A 9932-nucleotide genomic window follows, 5' to 3' on the forward strand; every position below is an offset into this window, starting at 1 on the left:
GTCGCCCTCACCAAAACTGTAGTGGGAAGGTTGGGTGTGTCAAGAATTCTTTGAGAGGTGAGAATGACTTCTTCAGAACTTTCACCCAGAGCATCATATGTCAGTCTTTTTGGTGGGCAAATGATTCTCTTCTTGGTCCATCATTGTCACTTTTCCGTCATTGTCACCCCCTCTCTCTAAGCTCATGTTATTCCCTTCATCAACCTGCGAACCAACACAGCTTTCAAATTGCTGCGCATCCTCCAGCAGCATGTCACTGACACTATGATTGAATAGCACAGGTGACTCCTCTGTGCATGATGGTGGGGTGACAGAAGGAGTAGCTGTGGAGAAGGAGCCTGTGGAACGGGCCACTTTGGCAGCTGCGGTGGAAGGCAAACTACTATGAGCATGGGTGTCAGAGGATGAGGACGGCTTATTTATCCACTCCTCCAACTCTTCCACATGTTGTGGCTGAATAACATGGGCAACACCGAAAGTAAAGGACGGGCGTGCCCCGCCTACAGAGGATGCACCAAGTCGACTGTGACCACCACTTTTCACAGTGGACACAGAGGCTGCTTGCCCTCTTTTCGGGGCCTGTGAGCATCTACTGCACCTTGTCGGCCTTTCGGACATGATGTTTATAGAGATCAATATAGGGTATACACAACTGACCGACAGATACTCAATGACCTGATATGATGTATTCGTTGGCCCTACATACAGATATAGATCAGATGGATATAGGGTATATGCAAGTGACCGATAAAATACTCAATCACCTGATATAATGTAATCGATAGCCCTATATATAGATGGAGATGTGATGTATACACAGTATACGCTAATGACCGATAAAATACTCTATCACCTGATATGATGTAATCGATAGCCCTATATATAGATAGAGATGTGATGGATATAGGGTATACACAAGTGACCGTTAAAGTACTTAATCACCTGATATGATGTAATCGATAGCCCTATATATAGATAGAAATGTGATGGATATACAGTATACGCAAGTGACCGATAAAATCCGTAATTGACCTGATATGATGTAATAGATAGCCCTATATATAGATAGAGATCTATGTATGGTATATGGTGTATGGTATGGAATATACTTCACTATCTGATCTCTGAACTTGTAAAAAGCACAAATCTCTCTCCCTCCCTACACTGCTAGCAAATGTCTCACTGCACTGTCTAACAAACTGCAAAAAAACAATTCTCTCCCTGCCTCAAACACGTTCTTCTCCCGAAACTGCTAGGAATGTCTCACTGCACTATCTGACAAACTGCAAAGAAACGATTCTCTTCCTGCCTCAAACACGTTCCTCTCCCTCCCTGCTAGGAATGTCTCACTACACTGTCTGACAAACTGCAAAGAAACTATTCTCTCCCTGCCTTTTGTCCAATCATGGCAGAGATCATTTGATTGGCCAAAGCATGAGGTCAGGGTGTATGCTTTGGCCAATCACATAAAGTGCTGCACACGTCGCGTGCACACAGTGCATTATGGGATCTCGAATTTCCCGGGAAGAAGCACATTCGTTCGTCATTTCGACGAACGAACGATGTTCGAGTCAAACTTAGCTTCGACTCGAACTCGAAGCTTATCCCTAGTGGCAGACTGTTCACCGGCACACACACAGATCTGCCCTCTTCATCTGTACTTGCAAACAGAACACAGAGGTCATGGGACTTTAAATGAGGCAGGTCACGAACTAAGATACAGTATATAAAATTAGAATATAAACGTAATAATTTATTATACATAGAGCAATTGATACAAATGTTGACATCAGTTAAAAATATGATGCAGACATGTATACAAAAAATGCTGACACAAAAAAATGCATATAGTAAAAACATTGTTATAATAGTAAGATATATTCAGTAAAAAAGTGCATGGTCGTCGCTAAATGTTGCATCTATGGGTCTAAGTAGCTCTACGCATTTTGTGGATCCCTGTCCACTCATCAGGAGTAGGGTTGAGCGGACACCTAGATGTCCGTGTTCGACGGGTTCGGCCGAACTTTAAAAAAAAGTCCGGGTCCGTGTCCCGGACTTTTACCGAACTTTTCCCGGACACCGAACCCCATTGAAGTCAATGGGGACCCGAACTTTAAGGCACTAAAATGGCTCTAAAACACCAATGGAAAGGGCTAGAGTGCTGCAAATGGCAGCAAAACGTAGTTAAGAGCATGGCAAGTGCTCTGCAAACAAATGTGGATAGGGAAATAACTTAAAACAACAAAAAAAAAAACAGAAAAATAAAACAATGTTCTTCATCTCTGAAGGACGAGGCCCATATGGAGTAGGAGGGAGGTTGAGGTGGTGGTGGATGTGGCGGTGTCATAGGCGTGTGCACAGGGTGTGCCGGGTGTACCTGGGCACACCCTAATCACCTAGGGCACATAGCATTATCGCTCTGTTTGCCAGTGAGGAGATGGGAAAGATCTCCCTCGGACCTGCTCTGCTCTATTTCTCTTTGCCAGCAGGGAGAGTAATGTATCGGGGCCATGTACATGTAGGCAAACACATGCATGTGTATTTCAACTTTGGGGTGCACACCCTAATGCAATAGGCTGTGCACACCTATGGGCGGTGTAGGTGGAAGCGGCGGTGGAGGAGGACCAGGGCCGGATTAAGAGCATCATGGTCTTGGTGCTGAGGATTTTGAAGGGCCTTAAGGGCCGTGCCTTGGCATGCACCCAGAGGAGGAAGGGTGCAGCCATGCATGCCTAATTCAACATGGGATGCTGTCTCTGAAGCCCATAAACACATCCATGCATCGGCAACTGTCCCTCCTTGTCAGGCCTTCGCGCTGTGTGGGGAGGTTCTGAGGGTGCTGCCTGGGGAAGCGAGCATAGAAGCCAGACTTCTGTGTTTACAAGTGACAGAAGAGCGGTCACAGTGAATATGGCCAACCCGGGGCCTATATAAAAGTTAGGGGCCTGGAGCTGCAGCTCCAATAGCCCCTACGTTAATCTGGCCCTGAGGAGGAGGACGAGGTAGCCAACACTGCTTCTTTTCACAAATTTTAAATGAGGGTACACCCCAAAAGAGTGAGAAAGAGCAAAAATGGAACAATGGGTGGGTAAGGTCGGTATCCATTGCTATTCTGCACAAGGTACGGAAAAGTCCCGTGGGATCCATGCCTGGTTCATTTTAATGAACGTGAGCTTGTCCACATTGTCTATGGACAGGCGGCTGCGCTTGTCTGTTATAACGCCCCCAGCCGTGCTAAATACCCGTTCAGATAATACACTGGCTGCAGGGCACGCCAGCACCTCCAAGGCGTAAAGGGCAAGCTCAGGCCATGTGCCCAATTTGGAGACCCAGAAGTTGAAGGGGGCAGACCCCTCATTCACTACATGTAGGCGTGTGCACACATACTGCTCCACCATGTTGGTAAAATGCTGCCTCCTGCTAAGACGTTCCATCTGAGCTGCTGGTGCTGCTGTTTGTTGTGGCGTGCTGAAAAAGCTTTTCCACATTTCGGCCATGCTAACCCTGCCTTCTGAGGTGCTGGCGGTGCCCTGGTTGCGTTGGCGACCTCCTCCTCCTCCTCCTCCTCCTCTGCCTTGTGCTTCCACTGTGGCCCCGCTGTCAGATGGGAATGCCAGCAGCATCGCATCTACCAGCGTGCTCTTGTACTCGCGCATCTTGCGATCGCGCTCCAGTGAGTGAATTAAGGACGGTACGTTGTCCTTGTAACGGGGATCCAGCAGCGTGGCCACCCAGTAATCAGCACAAGTTAGAATGTGGGCAACTCGGCGGTCGTTGTGGAGACACTGCAGCATGTAATCGCTCATGTGTGCCAGGCTGCCCAGAGGCGACGAAAGGCTGTCCTCTGTGGGAGGTGTATCGTCCGTGTCCTCTGTATCCCCCCAGCCACGCACCAGTGATGGCCATGAGCTGGCCTGGGTGCCACCCTGCTGTGAACATGGTTCCATCTCCTCCTCCAGCTCCTCCTCCAGCTCCTCCTCCTCCTCATCCTCCAGAACTGTGCCCCTGCTGGACAATTGTGTCCCTGGCATTTGTGTGTGCAGGAACCCACCCTCGGAGCCCCTTGCGAATGACTGCCCTGAAAGCCTTTGAAATGTTACCTCTTCATCCTCCTCCTCCTCCTCCTCATCCTGTGCCACATCCTCTTCCATCATCGCCCGAATTGTTTTTTCAAGGAGGCATAGAAGTGGGATAGTTAAGCTGAGAACGGCGTCATTGCCACTGGCCATGTTGGTGGAGTACTCAAAACAGCATAACAAGGCACACAGGTCTCGCATGGAGGCCCAGTTATTGGTGGTGAAGTGGTGCTGTTCCGCAGAGCGACTCACGCGTGCGTGCTGCAGCTGAAACTCCACTATGGCCTGCTGCTGCTCGCACAGTCTTTGCAGCATGTGCAAGGTGGAGTTCCACCTTGTGGGCACGTCACATATGAGGCGGTGAGCAGGAAGGCCGAAGTTACGCTGCAGCGCTGCCAGGCGAGCAGCAGCAGGGTGAGAACGCCGAAAGTGCGCACAGACGGCCCGCACTTTCTGCAGCAGCTCTGACATATCGGGGTAGTTTTTAAGGAACCTCTGCACCACCAAATTCAGCACATGCGCCAGGCAAGGGATGTGCGTCAAACCAGCTAGGCCCAGAGCTGCTATGAGATTTCGCCCATTATCGCACACCACCAGGCCGGGCTTGAGGCTCGCTGGCAGCAACCACTCATTTGTCTGCTGTTCCATGCTCCTCCACAACTCCTGCGCGGTGTGTGGTTTGTCCCCCAAACAGGCAAGTTGTAAAACTGCCTGCTGTTGTTTAGCCCTGGCCGTGCTGAAGTTGGTGGTGAAGGTATTACGCTGTCCGGATGAGGAGGCGGTAGAGGATGAGGTAGCGGAGTAGGATGAGTTAGGAACAGGAGGCAAACTGAAGCGCCCTGCAATCCTCGGTGGTGGAAGGACATGCGCCAAATTGCTATCCGCCTCAGGCCCATCCGCCACTGCATTTACCCAGTGTGCCGTTAGGAAGATATAACGCCCCTGACCGTGCTTACTGGTCCACGTATCGGTAGTTAGGTGGACCTTGGCACAGATGGCGTTGCGCAGTGCACACCTGATTTTTTCCCCCACTTGGTTGTGCAGGGAAGGGATGGCTTGCCTGGAAAAGTAGTGGCGGCTGGGCACGACGTACTGTGGGACAGCCACTGACATAAGCTTTTTAAAACTGGGCGTCTCCACCAGACGGAATGACAGCATTTCAAAGGCCAATAATTGTGAAATGCTGACATTCAGGGCCAGGGATCGCGGGTGGGTAGGGGGGTACTTCCTCTTCCTCTCAAGTGTTTGGGAGATGGAAAGCTGAACACTTCCACGGGACATTGTGGAGATGGTTGTTGGTGACCCAGGTGGTGGTGTTGCTGACAGATCGTCTGTTTGCGGGGTGGCAGGTGCCGGTATGACTACAGAGGTGGCTGGAGCGGCCGAGACTGCAGCAGAAGAGGAAGCAGGATGAGCCAGAGACGTTTCTTGGTTTTGAAGGTGTGTACTCCACTGCAGCTCGTGCTTTGCACTTAGATGCCTGATCATGCAGGTTGTGCTCAGGTTGAGAAGGTTTATGCCTCGCTTCAGGCTCTGATTGCACAGGGTGCAAACCACTCGTGTCCTGTCATCAGCACATTTTCTAAAGAACTTCCACGCTAGAGAACTCTTTTGAGCTGACTTTGGTGCGCTCGTTCCCTTGCTGCGTTGGGCAGTAGCAGGCGTAGTGTCTAGGGCACGGCCGCTCCGCTTCTGCACCCTGCTCCCTCTTCTGCTGTGCTGGTGGCTCTGTGCGACCACCGCCTCTTCCTCCAAAATACTCAGGTCACCTGCATGACCTTCATTCCATGTGGGGTCGAGGACCTCATCGTCCTCCACATCATCTTCCACCCAGTCTTCACCCCTGCCCTCCCTGTCGGTCTCCACAATGCTGAACGCCGCAGCAGTTGGCACCTGCGTTTCGTCATCATCGGAGACGTGCTGTGATGGTCCTTCCATGTACTCATCTTGAGAAATAAGTGGTTGGGCATCGCTGCACTCAATCTCTTCCACTTCTGGGGCAGGGCTAGGTGGATGGCCCTGGGAAACCCTGCTGACAGAGTCCTCAAAAAGAATAAGAGACTGCTGTATGGCTTGGGGCTCAGACTGCTTGCCTGATTTGCAAGGGGGTGAGGTGAAAGACGGTTGGACATTGGCTGCAGGTGCCAACTCTGACTTTTCTGCAGTAGACTGGGTGGGAGACAATGTGAAGGAACTGGAGGCACTGTCAGCAGCAAACCAATCTACTATCGCCTCTCTGTGTTCTGGCCTCATCACTTCTAGAGGCGTATGATGCCCTACCAAATACTGCTGCAGGTTCTGTCGCCTACTCACACTTGAGGAAGGTGTTTCACTTGTGCGTGTAGCTGGCACAGATCGACCACGTCCTCTCCTTGCAACAGGAGCTCTAGCAGCAGCGCCACGGCCCCTATTTGACGCTCTCCTCATATTTCTGAAATTTAAGATCTTTCCCTAGAAAGGTCTTTATTGAATAGCAGAACAAAAGAACAACAGTATCGCACGGGTGTATCTCACAGTCAAATATGCAAACTATGCCGCAATTTAATGTTTTTTACACCAAAAGGGTGTGTATTGAATAGCGGAATAGGATAAAAAACTGTGTATCTCACACGTACAAACACAGACTAGGCCCGATTAAATTTTTTCCTACCCTAAAGGGAGGATGAGGAAGAGGAGTATGGAACAGGCAGCACCCTCAAATCTTCAGAAGTATGAGATGAACCTCAAAAACTTGGAAAGGTGGATCTCACACGTACCGACACAGACTATTCCGCAATTTAATTGATCCCCAAAGGTTTTTATTGAATAGCGGAATGGGAAATATGATCAAAAAAAGTGTATGTATCTCACACGTACAGAAGCACACTAGGCCCCAATTACTATTGTTTGTACACCTAAAAGGATGGATGAGGAGGAGGAGGAGTATGGAACAGGCAGCACCCTCAAATCTTCAGAAGTATGAGATGAACCTCAAAAACTTGGAAAGGTGGATCTCACACGTACCGACACAGACTATTCCCCAATTTAATTGATCCCCAAAGGTTTTTATTGAATAGCAGAATAGGAAATATGATCAAAAAAAGTGTATGTATCTCACACGTACAGAAGCACACTAGGCCCCAATTACTATTGTTTGTACACCTAAAAGGATGGAGGAGGAGGAGGAGTATGGAACAGGCAGCACCCTCAAAGCTTCAGAAGTATGAGATGAACCCCAAAAACTTGGAAAGGTGGATCTCACACGTACCGACACAGACTATTCCGCAATTTAATTGATCCCCAAAGGTTTTTATTGAATAGCGGAATAGGAAATATGATCAAAAAAAGTGTATGTATCTCACACGTACAGAAGCACACTAGGCCCCAATTACTATTGTTTGTACACCTAAAAGGATGGAGGAGGAGGAGTATGGAACAGGCAGCACCCTCAAAGCTTCAGAAGTATGAGATGAACCCCAAAAACTTGGAAAGGTGGATCTCACACATACCAACACAGACTATTCCGCAATTTAATTGTTCCCCAAAGGTTTTTATTGAATAGCGGAATAGGAAATATGATCAAAAAAAGTGTATGTATCTCACACGTACAGAAGCACACTAGGCCCCAATTACTATTGTTTGTACACCTAAAAGGATGGAGGAGGAGGAGGAGGAGTATGGAACAGGCAGCACCCTCAAAGCTTCAGAAGTATGAGATGAACCCCAAAAACTTGGAAAGGTGGATCTCACACGTACCGACACAGACTATTCCGCAATTTAATTGATCCCCAAAGGTTTTTATTGAATAGCGGAATAGGAAATATGATCAAAAAAAGTGTATGTATCTCACACGTACAGAAGCACACTAGGCCCCAATTACTATTGTTTGTACACCTAAAAGGATGGATGAGGAGGAGGAGGATGAAACAGGCAGCACCCTCAAATCTTCAGAAGTATGAGATTGTGTTCACTGTACCCCACAAAGATTGTGTTCACTGCACCCCAAAAGGATTGTCTTCACTGCACCCCACAAAGATTGTGTTCACTGTAATCCACAAAGATTGTGTTCACTGTACCCCCCAAAGATTTTGTTCACTGCACCCCACAAAGATTGTGTTCACTGTACCCCACAAAGATTTTGTTCACTGCACCCCACAAGGATTGTCTTCACTGCACCCCACAAGGATTGTCTTCACTGCACCCCACAAAGATTGTGTTCACTGTACCCCACAAAGATTGTGTTCACTGCACCCCAAAAGGATTGTCTTCACTGCACCCCACAAAGATTGTGTTCACTGTACCCCACAAAGATTGTGCTCACTGTACCCCCCAAAGATTTTGTTCACTGCACCCCACAAGTATTGTCTTCACTGCACCCCACAAGGATTGTCTTCACTGCACCCCACAAAGATTGTGTTCACTGCACCCCAAAAGGATTGTCTTCACTGCACCCCACAAAGATTGTGTTCACTGTACCCCACAAGGATTGTCTTCACTGCACCCCACAAGGATTGTCTTCACTGCACCCCACAAAGATTGTGTTCACTGTACCCCACAAAGATTGTGTTCACTGCACCACAAAAGGATTGTCTTCACTGCACCCCACAAAGATTGTGTTCACTGTACCCCACAAAGATTTTGTTCACTGCACCCCACAAAGATTGTGTTCACTGTACCCCACAAAGATTGTGTTCACTGCACCCCAAAAGGATTGTCTTCACTGCACCCCACAAAGATTGTGTTCACTGTACCCCACAAAGATTTTGTTCACTGCACCCCACAAAGATTGTGTTCACTGTACCCCACAAAGATTGTGTTCACTGTACCCCACAAAGATTTTGATCACTGCACCCCACAAGGATTGTCTTCACTGCACCCCACAAAGATTGTGTTCACTGTACCCCACAAAGATTGTGTTCACTGCACCCCAAAAGGATTGTCTTCACTGCACCCCACAAAGATTGTGTTCACTGTAATCCACAAAGATTGTGTTCACTGTACCCCACAAAGATTTTGTTTACTGCACCCCACAAGGATTGTCTTCACTGCACCCCACAAGGATTGTCTTCACTGCACCCCACAAAGATTGTGTTCACTGTACCCCACAAAGATTGTGTTCACTGCACCCCAAAAGGATTTTCTTCACTGCACCCCACAAAGATTGTGTTCACTGTACCCCACAAAGATTGTGTTCACTGTACCCCCCAAAGATTTTGTTCACTGCACCCCACAAGGATTGTCTTCACTGCACCCCACAAAGATTGTGTTCACTGTACCCCACAAAGATTTTGTTCACTGTACCCCACAAAGATTGTGTTCACTGTACCCCACAAAGATTGTGTTCACTGCACCCCAAAAGGATTGTCTTCACTGCACCCCACAAAGATTGTGTTCACTGTACCCCACAAGGATTGTCTTCACTGCACCCCACAAGGATTGTCTTCACTGCACCCCACAAAGATTGTGTTCACTGTACCCCACAAAGATTGTGTTCACTGCACCACAAAAGGATTGTCTTCACTGCACCCCACAAAGATTGTGTTCACTGTACCCCACAAAGATTGTGTTCACTGTACCCCACAAAGATTTTGTTCACTGCACCCCACAAAGATTGTGTTCACTGCACCCCAAAAGGATTGTCTTCACTGCACCCCACAAAGATTGTGTTCACTGTACCCCACAAGGATTGTGTTCACTGCACCCCACAAGGATTGTCTTCACTGCACCCCACAAAGATTGTGTTCACTGTACCCCACAAAGATTGTGTTCACTGTACCCCACAAAGATTTTGTTCACTGCACCCCACAAAGATTGTGTTCACTGTACCCCACAAAGATTGTGTTCACTGTACCCCACAAAGATTTTGATCACTGCACC

The sequence above is a fragment of the Pelophylax lessonae genome, assembly GCF_965119305.1.
Source record: "Pelophylax lessonae genome assembly, chromosome: 10".
NCBI classification, from domain to species: Eukaryota; Metazoa; Chordata; class Amphibia; order Anura; family Ranidae; genus Pelophylax; species Pelophylax lessonae.